Raw genomic sequence first — 14,664 nt, 5'->3', positions numbered from 1 at the left:
GAGCACGAGCGGGGAAGGGGCAGACAGAGAGGGAGACACAGATCCGGAAGCAGGCTCTAGGCTCTGAGCTGTCAGCACAGAGCCTGATGCGAGGCTTGAACTCATGAGCTGTGAGATCATGACCTGAGCTGAACACAGCGCTTAAGCAACTAAGCCACAGGTGCCCTGCCAACTACCATCTTTAATTGCCATTAAATTGCCATTTACCGTGTCATTGTCCTTTGCACCTGCTCTGTATTCCTTCTTATATTTCCTTGTTTGCGACTGTGGACTTACTCTTCTGATCAAGTCCCTTGAATATTTCTTTAGTACTTCTGCTGGTGGTAAATTGTTTTTATTTATATGAACGTGTCTTTCTTTCATGCTCATTCTTGAAGGACATCTTCACTGGCAAAATTATAGGTTGGCATAATTTTATTTTAGCACTACCTTTTCCTTGGCTTCCATTGTATCTTCTGAGAGGTCAGCTTTTCCTTCAGTTTTTGCTCCTTTGAAGAAAAGTTGCATTCCCCCCCTGCCCCTCTGGCTGCTTTTCATGTTTTATCTTTGTCTTGTTTTGAAAAATGTTAGCATGATTCTCCCATGTGTACCTTCAAAAACATTTGTCCTACCTGTGGATCCTGCTTCAATTTATGTTTATGCTTCAAAGGTTTTAGAATTTTTAGCCTGGTTTCAAATTCTATTCTGCCTGATTTTCTCACTCTGTTCATTAGACTTGCTCTCTGTGTTTTCTGAGCCCGCCACCTTCTCTTCTACGTTTCAACCTCACATGTCTTTGTCCTTCTGGATACTGCTTCTGACCTTTCAGTTCACTAATTCTCGCTGTAATTAATCTGCCATTAGACCCACCTATTTGTTTTGCTATAATTGGTCTTTTTTTCAACTCTGCTTTTTTATTATTTTTATTTTAAAAACTTTTTTTAATGCTTACTTTTGAGAAAGAGAGAGAGAAAGAGAGCGAGCAGGGGAGGGGCAGAGAGAGAGAACAGAGGATCCAAAGCTGACTCTGGGCTCTGAGCTGTCAGTGATGAGCCCGATGTGGGGCTTGAACTCAGGGACTGCAAAATCATGACCTGAGCCAAAGTCACATGCTTAACTGAGCCACCCAGGCACCCCTCAACTCTGCCTTATCTTCCTCTATGTTTTCCACTCATATGCCCTGTTTCTCTATCCTGTCCTTTATTTAATGGAATGTCAGAAGCATAATTATTTTATATTCACTCTCACAGCCCCTGTGGATCTATTTCTACTGTCACTTAATCCTGCTGTTAAAAAGAAATGTTGTCTTCTTGTGCACGAGGCTATTTTTTATTGTGTGCCAAATATGGTATTAATGATTATAGCAACAAATTGAGCACAGCCCTAGAAATTGAGAGGGTTCCTTGTGGGAATCATAACTTGGTACATAGCTCATTAGTGCTCCGAGCTACGCACACAGAGTTCGCCTGCACTCGGCTTCCTCTTGGAGGGCCTTGGGCTTTGGTTGGGGCTTCGGAGAGTGTTCTGCCTCCCAACCTCTCAGCTACCTTCTCCGGAGTCAGGCCTTGCCCATGGTAAAAGGGGTCGTAGATTCTGGGCTCATCATTTGGAGTTTATTCTCTTCCCAGATCATGGCTTAGTAATTAAAAAAAAAAAAAAAATCAAACGTTCATAAGTAGAAGAGAAAAGTATCTCTGCAGATTAAACAATTTCCACTTTCTTTTTAGCTCTCTAATGCTTGTAAGAAGATAGTTTTTATCTTTGGCCTAGCTTTCAGAGTTTCTCTCAAAGGTAGGGTTGGCCTAATGTAAGACATTTCATCTTCCCTTACTGGAGCTGGAGATCCTTGCGCCTTGGGCCTCTCCTTCGACTGGATTCCAGAGTAGCACTTGCCCGTTTTGAGGCCTCTTCCTCAACACCTTCCTCTCCCTCCCCTCTGCTGCTTCTCCTTATCTTGCCAGTTTGCAAATAACTAAGTGCCCTGAGCTCATCCCTTGGTGCTCTCCTTTTCTCTTTTCTTTCTTTCTCTTTCTTTCTTTCTTTCTTTCTTTCTTTCTTTCTTTCTTTATTTCTTTCTTTCTTTTTTCTTTTCTTTCTTTCTTTCTTTCTTTCTTTCTCTTCTTTCTTTTCTCTTTCTCTTCTTTCTTCCTTCCTTTCTTTCTTTTTTTTCTTTCTTTCTTTCTTTCTTTCTTTCTTTCTTTCTTTCTCTTCTTTCTTTTCTCTTTCTCTTCTTTCTTCCTTCCTTTCTTTCTTTTTTTTTCTTTCTTTCTTTCTTTCTTTCTTTCTTTCTTTCTCTTCTTTCTTTTCTCTTTCTCTTCTTTCTTTCTTTCTTTCTTTCTTTCTTTCTTTCTTTCTTTCGACAGTGACAGCGTGAATGTGAGTGGCGGAGAGAAGCAGAGAGAGAGAATCCCAAGCAGGCTCTGTGCCCAGTGCAGAGCCAGATGTGGGGTTCAATCCCAAGACCCTGGGATCATGACCTGAGCTGAAATCAAGAGTCAGACACTTAACCCACTGAGCCACCCATGCACTCCCCCCCACCCTTGTGTATCCACACCACTACTTAGAGGTGTTGGCATCCAGCCTCACAGCTTCCAAGAGCTCCCATATGCTGACAGCTTCTACATGTACGTGTCCAGCTTGGGTTTCTCTCCTGGCCTCCCAGTTTATGAACCATATCAACTATTCAGCATATTTACTTGGATGTCAAACAAACATTTCATACTAAGATGCCCCCTAATTCTCTGTCTAAATTCTCTGTCCCAAATGTGTCTCTTCTGCCATCTTTCCTTTCTGAGGAACTGGTAGCTCTATTCCTTTAGCTGACTGAGTTAAAGAACCTGCTATCACCCTTGACTTCTCATTGTCTCTTAGACTCTACGTCATCAGTAATTTTATGGGTATTATCTTCAAACTATACTCTGAATACTCAGGCCGTTTCTTCAAACATCTTTTATAATACTCTGGATTGTTGTAACAAACCCCTCACTCTTCCTTGATTTCACATTGCACCACCCCTGCACCCCTAATTGGTTCCATACTCAGCAGCCAGAAGGATCATTTAAACAGTCAATAATATAACTGGTAACTTCTTTTTAGTACTTATAGGCACTATTCTAAGTACTTTAATATGTTAGCTTTTAAAACTTCGCACAACCCTATCAGTAACATCGTCAAATTTCCTCACATTACAGGGTGAGGGAATTTAAGTACAGAGATTAAGTAACTTCCCAAGGTCATAAACTGGAAGTAGCAGAGCTGGGATTTGAACTTGACAATCACCTTTCCATCTTAGAGTAAATCAACATCACCTCCTGTCTCTCTGGTCTAGATTATCTGCCTCTGGGTCCTGTCCGGTCCATCTCCTACCACTCCCTTCTCTCTGTTCCAGACATACTGGTCTCCTTGCCAGTTCTTAAATATGCTGAGCACATGACTGTCTCAGAGCCTGTGTGGACTTGCTTTTCCTATTCCTGGAATGTTCGTCTCTCAGATATGCTGATGGATGGCATAGAATAGAATAGAATAGAATAGAATAGAATAGAATAGAATAGAATAGAATAGAAGTAGAATAGAGTAGAATGGAAAGCCCTTCATGGTTCCCAGTCTCTCTTTATAGATTTGTTTTCTTTTTTTCTTTTTAGAGAGAGAGCATAGATGAGTGGCAGAAAGGGACAGAGGGACAGAGAGAGAATCTTAAGTAGGCTCCATGCCCAGTGCAAAGCCTGAAATGGGGCTCGATCCCACAACCCTGGGACCATGACCTGAGCTGAAATCAAAAGTCGGGCACTCAGCCGACTGAGCCACCCAGACACCCCTCTCGCAATTGACTTATATTTCTCTCCACCTGCCCTACTTTATGGAGGGCAGAGACAGACTTATATTTCTCTCCACCTGCCCTATTTTATGGAGGGCAGAGACAGACTGGTTGCTCATTACTATATCTCCTGAACCTCCAACAGTATCTGGTTCAAAGAAGCCATTCAAATATTTGTTGAATGCATGAATGAATGGATAACTAATTAGCTACTTAATGATGGTTGCTTGAATAGCACAGAGCAGAAGATGTAGTACCTCTTTGCTGACAACTCTCTGTGATAGAGTAAATGGGAGCAGGGCCAGGTTAGAAGAAGCACTGTAATAAAATAAGGCCTAACCCTGGCTTTGTCATCAGTGAGCTGTGTCATCCTGGTTAATTGAATTCATTACCTTGGACCACCATTTCCTTATCTTTAAAATGATGTATTGAAAGGAATGCTCACGGGGCGCCTGGGTGGCGCAGTCGGTTAATCGTCCGACTTCAGCCAGGTCACGATCTCGCAGACTGTGAGTTCGAGCCCCACGTCGGGCTCTGGGCTGATGGGTCAGAGCCTAGAGCCTGTTTCCGATTCTGTGTCTCCCTCTCTCTCTGCCCCTCCCCCGTTCATGCTCTGTCTCTCTCTGTCCTAAAAATAAATAAACGTTGAAAAAAAAAAAAAAATTAAAAAAAAAAAAAAAAAAAAAAAAAAAGAAAGGAATGCTCACTTAGGAACAAACTACATTAGAAAATAGGGCAGGATTTATGTGATCATGGCGACCACTGTAGTAAAAATCAACTTACTATTTAGTGTTAAGTTCCCAACCAGGGGTAATTTTGCACCCTTCACCCCCTCACCCCCACCAGGGGAACTTTGGCAATATGTGTAGTCACTTTTTTTTTTTTTAACATTTTAATGTTTGTTTATTTTTGGGAGAGAGACAGAGACAGAATATGAGACGGGGAGGGGCAGAGAGAAAGGGAGACTCAGAATCTGAAGCAGACTCCAGGCTGTGAGCTGTCAGCGCAGAGCCTGATGCAGGGCTTGAACTCACGAACCCTAAGATGGGGATCCGAGCTGAAGTTGGACATTCAACCAACTGAGCCACCCAGGTGCCCCTGTGTCGTCACTTTTGATTGTCACAACTGACAGATTGGGGATGGGCTAGGCATTTAGTGGTTAGAAGCCAGGGGTGCTGATAAACATTCTACAATGCATGGGATAACCACCGCTCCTCCTAGCAGAATTATCCAGCTCAAAATGTCAAAAATGATGCAGTTGAGAAACTCTCACTCGGAGCAAATAGAGCTAGTTAGATGTTGGGGTGAAGCCAGGAAAGCAAAGCAGAGCTGACACTGACAGAACGTGAAGGCAGGGGCCACCAGTACAAAGTAGAAATACATCCTGTTCACATACTGAAACAGAGATTACTATCTTCAGGAGCACTGGTAACGGGAGTAGCAACACAGCACGGGGTGGAGGGGGGTGCACCGGTGGTGGGGGGTGGGGCGTGGGGCAGCATCACGTGTGAACTCGGAAGATAACGACCGCAGATGGGCGAGAGCGTATCTGAGTGTGCTCGGACCAGTTTCCCAAGGGCATTTAGTGATTACGCACATCCCGGTGCATTTGTTTCTAATTTCAGTAAAGACCATGCTCTGTTGGATCACTAAGGTGAATATCATCAAGTTTTAGAGGAAATAAATTCGCAAGATGCTCCATAAAAGTAATCTCTAGTTTTTGGCACCTAGGTCTATCAAGCATTGATGAGACAAGCAGGAAACCTAATGAAAATAATACAAGGAAATCTTTTCATCAACACCCACCCCTTAATGTCTCAGCTATCAGGTCATTGTGTTTGCTTCTCTCCATGGAATACTCATCTGCAGCCAACGTCGGAAGCTCTGATTTTAAACAAGGGTGAGTAGTGGTTTTTACATGACCCGAGACAGTCAAGTGGTGCCAATCCTGACGCAATTCAGATGTAATGATTTGTACGTGCGTTTACATTATAGCTTCTCTCACAAGCGCGCGCACACACACACGGAGACACTGGGGCAGGGACCTTCAGTGTTTGTGATGCGACCATCTACATTTCCCCCCACAAAGGAACATGCCCAGAAGATGTATATTGGTTTAAATATCCTTGCTTTATTGGCAGAGATAGGAATGGAATTGATTTATTTTGCCATGGCTCCCCCTTTCTCTTGAGTAAAAATGACCGTTTTATAGCATCATGATAATGTTATTTTATCTATAAAAAGAGTTAAAGGTGAGATTGACTTTTTACTCTTTCCTCTACACTATCCTGGTGAAGAGGTTTATAAAACCAAGATAAAAGATGAGCCTTGGGGACCTGAGTCCCATCAGGGTGTGTTTATTGAGGTAAGCACAATTGCGTGATAGGCGTGTAGAGGCGGGGATGGGGATAGGGCAGGGACAGGATATCCTTTTCATCAAACAGACATCACTTTCCTCGTCATTAACGTAGCAGAGTTACACAAATTGTCCTGGCTCAAACACTTAGAGGGCCAGAAACCGAACCCACCCTTCCATTAGGTTCAAAGTGAAATGATCATCAGGGAAACTTGTAACGTCCTGTCTGGGGAATGTGGCCAGATAATGAGGATTCGAAAAATGGCTGTGAAGAGCTTAAACTACTTCTGCAAGGTGCAAAGGAAACATAAATGACCCAAATGCTGGAAAAAAAATAAAGCTTAGCAGCAGAGTTGTTTATATTAGAATAGGCTCATTATTTCTTAACTCTTCAGGTGGCCTTTCCATCTTGCCTCGTTGAGTAAAAAAGCAAGAGTAGGCAGCGATTACCTCAGGATATGCGTTTTATTGGTGCTGTGGTGCTTGGTAGGAGTTCAATAAATAATTATTTTTTTAAGAAGATCACCAAGTAAGCACTTATTTTATGCCAGGCACTGGGTAGAGATCTAAAAATACAAACAAAATAAGGACACAGTTTCTCAACTCCAGGAATTTAAAATGGAGTTGGAGGTGACAGACCGACTAAACTATAGTTTACAAATTACGGTTGGCAGATTACAGCCTATGGCCAAGCCTGGCCCACTGCTGATTTTTGTAAATAACATTTTATTAGAAAACAGGCACGCCCATTCACTTATATATTACTGAGGACTGCTTTCACAATGCAATAGCACAACCAAATAATTGCAACCGAGACCATCTGGTTGTTGAAGGTTAAAATATTTATTCTCCATTCCTTTATATTAAAAACTTATAATACCTAATTATCAGGAATATGAAAAGAAGAGAGAAAATCCATCCCAGAAAAATGACAGTTTCAAATTGAAAAACTCAAAATGCCAAAAAAAATATGGATACGTTCAAGAACTAATATTTGCCCCTCAATACACCCCCTATGAAGTAAGTAGGTAATACGATTATCACATTATCACAGATGGGAAAAGAAGGCATGGAGATGCTAAGTAACCTTAGAAAACACTGTATATGTAGACACTCATTTAATCCTAAGAACAACCCTTTGAAGTGGGTACTATGATTACCCAAAGTTAATAGTGGGACACTAGGGAAGAGAAAAATTAAAAAACTTACCCAAGGCCATAAGCGTCACAAATGGGTCTTTAACCAAGGTGCTCTGTCTCAGAAGGGATGTGCTAACTGATGCCGTAGCTGCCGTAGATAGCTGACTAGATGAAGATTCACAACCAAACACCAGTAGAACTTTCAAATCTTGTGGTAACAGAAAAAAAAGGTAGTCATGAAGCAGTATCTTCAAATTTCAGGCTGTACAGTATTGTGCTGGACTACTAGATTGGTTTTACCTAGCCAGAACATAACTCAATCATGCACTTAAGACTTTGGCCTCCAACCTTTCCAGTGGAGCTACTGGTACAGGACTTGCCCTCTCACCATAAACAAGTAGAAAAATGGAAAAAAATGCAGAAAAAAATCAAAACCCTGTTTTTAGATAGTGGACAATGGGCAACACAGGACCGTGAGCCCTGAGAAAAGAGGAACACGCGAGGCAAGCCCCACTACCGTGGCTTTCCGCTGAAGAGCATTTGTCTGCTCGTAGAACAGAGTCAACACACATTAAAGGAAGACAAAAATATTCCGGTCATCAATATCATTTTATTAAGAATATCTACCACCCAATCACATTCTTTTTGACATGGAAAGCAGGAGGACAATATGAACCATAAGCAGGAGAAAAATCAATCAATAGAAATAGGTCCAGAGATGACAGATAGTAGATGTAGAGGTCAAGGGATTTAAAGTAGTTATTGTACACATGCTCCAGGATTTAGAGAAAATCATGATCAAATAATAAGAGAAATGGAAGATAGGTTTTTAAAAAAATAAGTGGAATTACTAGAGAAGAAAAATATAATGTCCGACATGAAAAATCAACTGGATGGACTGACTAGACAATTAGACATTGCAGAGGAAAACAAGTCCAGTGAGACCGAAGATATGAAAAGAGAAAAAGTTCCAAAAGGAAGCACAGGGAGAAAGAGACTAAAAAATTTTAGCTGAGCCAAAATTACTTGTGTCTAAATATAAAGTGATATAATATAGAGATCTAGAAGAGGGGAAATGAAAAAAAAATTGAAGAAATAATGATCAAAAGTTTCCACATACAAGAAGCTAAATAATCCCAAATATGATAAACAACGTCAAGTCATATCATAATCAAATAACTGGAAACTCAGGAGAAGGGAAACTCATATAGAAGCCAGAAAGAGACATGCTACTTATAGGGAAGCAAAGATAAAAATGTTGAGGAGAAACAGTGGAAGCCAGAACCTGATGAATTAATCATTTTAGGTTTTGAAATAAAAAGAGTCCATGTAGAATTCTATATCTGATGAAAATGTCTTTCACAAATTAAGGAGAAAGAAATAAATTATTTTTTAGACCAAAAAAGCTGACAGAGGGTGTTGTTCATAAATGTGTGCTATAAGAAATAGTAAAGGATTTCTCTCAGGAGAAAGAAGGATGATAAACAGAAATTTGGAAAACCAACACAAGAAGTTAATATGTAGGTAAGTATTTAAATGTCTTCAGGGGCACTTGGGTGTCTCAGTCGGTTAAGAGTTTGACTCTTGGTTTCAGCTCAGTTCATGATCTCATGGTTCGTGAGTTTGAGCCCCTCATCAGGCTCTGTGCTGACAGCGTGGAGCCTGCTTGCGATTCTTTCTCTCCCTTTCTCTTTGGTCCCCACCCCCTGCTCGTGTTCTCTCTCTCTCTCTCAAAATAAATAAACTTAAAATTTTTTTAAAATAAATAAATAAGTAAATAAATAAATATCTTCAAAACCGATTGTTTAAATCAAACAAAGTATGTTGAATTTTATAGTGGAGGTAGAAGTGAGCCATGACAACTAGCAAAAGGATGGAATATGGACAATGGATGTGTATTGCTATAAAGCTTTTTTTATTAGATATAAAATAGTGTGATGTTATTTGGATATAGACGGTTGTAAGTTAAAGCTGGTTACTATAGACTTTGGAACAACTATTACAAAATTTAGAGTAAGTAACAATTCAACAGAGAAGAAAAAGTGTGATATCCAGAAACAATCCCCCCCCCCAAAAAAAATAAGAGGCAGAGAAAAAAAAAAAGAAACAAACAAAAAACATGACAAACAGAATATAAGTAAATAGCAAGATGGTAGACTTCATTCCAACCACAATGAAAATTAATTAAACTTAAATGTAACATTCACGTTATGCTTAAAAAGCTGACAGGGAGTTGCCTCAGGCGGTTTACTTTCCTCAGTCTCCCCTCATGTTCCCGAGATGCTGTGGTTTCGTCTATTGTGAACGCGTTTGGCTGAGGCAGCACTGGGAGAAACAGCAGTCAGTAGCCTAACTTGAGAGAATTGCAGGAACAGACAGCAGCGTCGTGCCCACCGTGAGGGAGGCGTTGGGGAGCCGCCGCCCCGCACCCGGACCCGCAGCAGCACAGTGACGGGGGACAAAAGCACGGTGAGGACAAAGAGAATGGCAGGGGGGACCTGGAGGCTGTTGCGTGTCTGCAGGGTACGGATGGGGCAGATAACTCCGGCGAGTCTCTTTATGATGGAGAGGAGATGAAATGGGCATGAAAAGCCAGAACTCGGACCCGCACCATGGAATACTCTAGGGCAGGGATCAGCAAACTTGGTTCGGTGGGCCAAATTCAGCCCCTAGACTCTAAAATCCTTACTGTGTGACCCTTTACAGAAAATGGTGCGGCATCCTGGATTAGGGCGATCAGGCAGAAGTTGCGTCAAGGAGACCCCTGGCGGGCTCCACACTTCCACAAGCCCCTGCAGAATGGCTGGTGGCCCAGCATCTGAAATCACAGTCTGAGGCCCCCCCCCCCCCCCCGCCCCGAGCTGTTGCAAGGTCCTGACCTCCTTGACTCCTCTCAGCAGACCATCAGCTGCCCTCACATCCCTCGGGCCTGATCTACCTTTTCGGTTGGTAATTTGCCCCTTGTTTGCCAAATCTGGCCCAGGTATCCCTCTTTAACGAAGACATGCTACTAATAGAAGCAAAATGCAGAAGTCAGACTGGAGGAAAAGAACGTATTTTTCTGTCTGAAGAAACCTACTTAAATATGAAGAAATACAAGGGTTACAATATAAGAAGGTGTAAAAAAATACAGCAGGCTAATACTATTCACGAAGAAGGAGTGGGGAGTGGCTGTATTAGTAGGAGAAAAAGTGGGCAAGCAGTATTACAGGATATAAAGAAGGACACTTCATAATGATCAGGGGGCGCCTGGATGCCTCAGTTGATTAAGCATCTGACTCTTGATTTTGGCTCGGGTCATGATCTCATGGTCATGAGATAGAACCCTGCATCGGGCTCTGTGCTGAGTGCGGAGCCTCCTTGGGATTGTCTCCTTCCCTCCCTACCCTCCCCCCCATACTTGCTTGCTCTCTCAAAAAATAAAAATTAAAAAAAAATAAATAAATAAGAAATAACAAACCCAAATGGTCATGCACCTAAAAACAGAGTTTCAAGCAAAACACATAATCTAAAGAAAAAAAGAAAAAAAAAACTTAACTAGAGATCAATAATTCTTTCAGTAAATCACAGAACAGTAGGCAAAAAAAATCATTAAGAATATAGAACACTTAACCAACCAATGTAACATAATTGATATTTCTAGAGCAACTCATTCAATGGTAGCAGAACACGTTCTTTTCAGGTGCACGTGGTAAATTATCCGTAAACCAAGACACCATAAAGTTAAAAAGTTTAAGTACTACAGAATATATTCACTGAGCATGATGAAATTAATTAGCAGTTAATAGCAGAAGGATATTGGTAAAATCCCCAAATACTTGAAGATTAAGCAACACGTTTTAAAATAGTGAATGGCTTGAAGAAGTACTCACAAGAGAAGTCAGAAAATATTTTAAAGTGAATGAAAATAAAGACATCAGATGACAAAATTTGGAGGCTATGGCTAAAATAGTGCTTAAAAGGAAATTTAGTTTTAAATGTGTGTCTTTGAAGAGGATTGAAAAATCAGTGGTGGAAGCTTTCACCTCAAAAAGTGAGATGAAAGACATAAACTCAAAGAAAGTAAAAGGAAGAAAATAAACAGAAATCGGTGAAATGGAAAGCAGGTGAATAATCAAGAGACTTAAAGCCAAAAAGTGGTTCTTTGAAAATATCAATAAGATTAAAGAAACCTTTAGCTAGGCCAATTAAGAGAAAAATAATAAAAAGAATTAGAGGGCAGAAATTACAAATACCAGGGTTGATACATCTTGAATGATAGAGCTCAGCCAGCCTCAAAGATGACTGCAACCACCCCCGCATCCTGGTATTCATACTTTTGGGTATTTCCATTTTACATTAATAGAGACAACAAGCATGACCAAAAAATACTGTGGAACTTACCAAGTGGGACTCCCAAGGCCAAGTCTTGAAGACGTTGTGTCTTCCGCCTTGTTTGCCATTGGCTCGCTCACCCTGGCAGCAGCCGGCTGTCATGTCGTGACCGCAAATAAGAGGCGTGGTGACAAGGTTCATGTGACGAGGAACTCCTGCCAACAACCGGTCCTAATCTGTCAGAATCAGGGTGTGCGAGCCTCCCTGAAGGCCAATCCTGCATTTCCAGTCAGCCTTTCCAACAGCCGCGCCTCGGCTGGCATCTTGACTGCCACTTTGTGAGAGTTCCTGAGCCAGAAGCACCCAGCTAACACACTTCCGAATTCCTGACCCAGAATCCAGGGACCCGTGAGATCTCAGAGATTTCTTTTAAACTTCTAAGCGTTTGTCTATGCAGCAAGTAGATCATGCCGATTCTATAGAAGGTAATTATCGTAAGCAACTTCACGTCAACAAATTTGACAACTTCGAAGAAATGGACAAATTCTTTGAAACGCAAAGGTTACCAAAATTGTGGCAGGAAGAAATGGGAAGTCGAAAGAACCCTATCCCATTAAGTAAATTGAATTCATTAATAAAGACGTTTCCACAATGAAACTTCAAGCCATGATGGCTTCACTGGTGAATTCTATCAAACATGTTAGGGGGAAACAGTACCCATCCTACACAGACTCGTAGAGGAAATGGAGGGAAAGGGAATATTTACCAATCCATTTCATGAAGCCAGCATACTTACGATATCAAAACCTGATTAAGAGGGCCCCTGGGTGGCTCAGTCGGCTAAGCATCTGACTTTGGCTCGGATCACCATCCTGTAGTCATGGGTTTGAGCCCCGCATCAGGCTCTGGGCTGACAGCTCAGAGCCTGGAGCCTGCTTCAGATTCTATGTCTCTTTCTCTTTCTCTGCCCCTTCTCTACTCATGCTCTGTCTGTCTCTCTCTCAAAAATAAATTAACATTAAAAAAATTATTTTAAAAACCTAATTAAGTCATTACAAGAAAAAAAATCCAGTATCCTTCATTAACGTAGATGCAAGAATCCATAACAAAAAATACATGGAATCCTAGCTTGATATGATTTATATATATAGAGATATCTATCTGTCTGTCTGTCTATCTATCTATCTATCTATCTCCACCCATCCCCAAGTAAGAGAAAATAATGAACAAAAGTCAGTGAAATAGAAAGCAGATGAATAATCTGATTATATAAACATGAATCCAAATTATAACAGATATCTGACACTCAGAAACTTTTTCCGTAGTGCCTTGGGATACCATCTCACCATTGGGATTAATTTAACTAGTGAGGTTGTATCATGACAGCAGGTAAACATCAGATCAGCTCTTCAGTATTTTCCATCACACTTTGGACCAATTCTGATCTGCCACTCTTAAAGTGTATGGCTTTAGAATTCCTCTCTCTCTGTCTGTCTCTCTCCCATGCTGAAGTTTAAAAATTTGTCTTTATATGATGATATATTACATCTATATACATATTTCTAGAGTTTCAATCACAGTATTTAATATGATACAATCAAAACAACTTCCCTAAAGAAACTTTTGAGAACAAAAAGTCTAAATGTAAATTCAATTGAAATGAAATAAATAAGCGAAATTGCATGTTAATAATAAGGCTTGGCTTTATGCAGGATTAAATTTACGTGAGTTGATTATTAAGTTGATTCAAAGGATACATTACTGAGCTAGGAGCTGGGACATCTTACCTCTGGGTTCTGATCGTGATGGAGGTTAAAGTTATTCTTTTGTTAGCATGAGAGTGATAACAGGGAGCTGCCTTCTGTGTCCCAGGAGAAATAGTCACCCTCATCTAACATTCATGCCTATTACAGTTTAAAATGCAATGTTCCAACAAGACATTTTTTTAAATCTATGGGAAAGGAATTGAGATAACTCCATTTTTCTTACTTATTTTTTTTTAATTTTTCAAAAATTTTTTTTCAACGTTTATTTATTTTTTGGGGGACAGAGAGAGACAGAGCATGAACGGGGGAGGGGCAGAGAGAGAGGGAGACACAGAATCGGAAACAGGCTCCAGGCTCCGAGCCATCAGCCCAGAGCCCGACGCGGGGCTCGAACTCACGGACCGCGAGATCGTGACCTGGCTGAAGTCAGACGCTTAACCGACTGCGCCACCCAGGCGCCCCAATTTTTCAAAGGATGGTATGTTAATATTCACTTTAAATATTTTAACTATTTGATTTTCAATAAAAACACGTTGTGTTAATTGCCTGAGCCCTACACATTCATAAGCTAAGGGGTTGACCAGACGCAGGCAAGATGTGAAATGTGCGATGTACTTTATCCCGCCAGCCTGCAGCCTGCCCCTCACACAGGGCCTCCAGTCCTTCCAGTAGATTGGCCTTAATGGACGAAGGCACCATCTTCAGAAGGCCAGATAAAAAGCAAATGTAGAACTTGAGAGATGGAACATATTAATAATCATCTACAATTCTCTGAGTACAGAGTCCTAATGTTCTCAGAGGAGGAAAGAGGAAAGTGATCGCGCCTTCCTCATCCTCTCCCAATAGCCAGGCGGTGGAGTGCACGTGCCCACGGGCGCTTGGGGGGGGGGTGTCTGCAGGACAGAAAGAGATGATGCAAGTCAAGAGTTTTCTGCACCCACAAACTCCCCACCACCTGAAACTGTGTCCAGTGCACGTTCGCCATTGTTTACAGGAGCCATGTGAAGTTTTCCTTTTCTGGGAAGTTTTCCTTGATTTGATATTTCTGACCCGCTTTTGTTTTCAGCAGTGCTTATGGACTTGACTTTTTTGTGAGCTGAGTGTATGTATCAGAACTGCTCCTATCTAAAACTTGCCTCGGCTAGATTCAGAATTCCGAGTGCATTAATCATTACCTTTTTAACTAAATTCCCCCAGAGCATCAACCGTGAAATCTATATTTAAGAATAAAATGCTACATATAATACCTAGATCCATCACTAGCAAATTCTTTTTTGCCATTAACACATTTCTCTG

The sequence above is a fragment of the Lynx rufus genome, unplaced genomic scaffold (genome assembly GCF_022079265.1).
Source record: "Lynx rufus isolate CCGP_SWC_20201006 ecotype Redwood Valley unplaced genomic scaffold, mLynRuf1.p SCAF_3, whole genome shotgun sequence".
Lineage (NCBI taxonomy): Eukaryota > Metazoa > Chordata > Mammalia > Carnivora > Felidae > Lynx > Lynx rufus.
Note: the sequence above shows the minus strand (reverse complement) of the source record.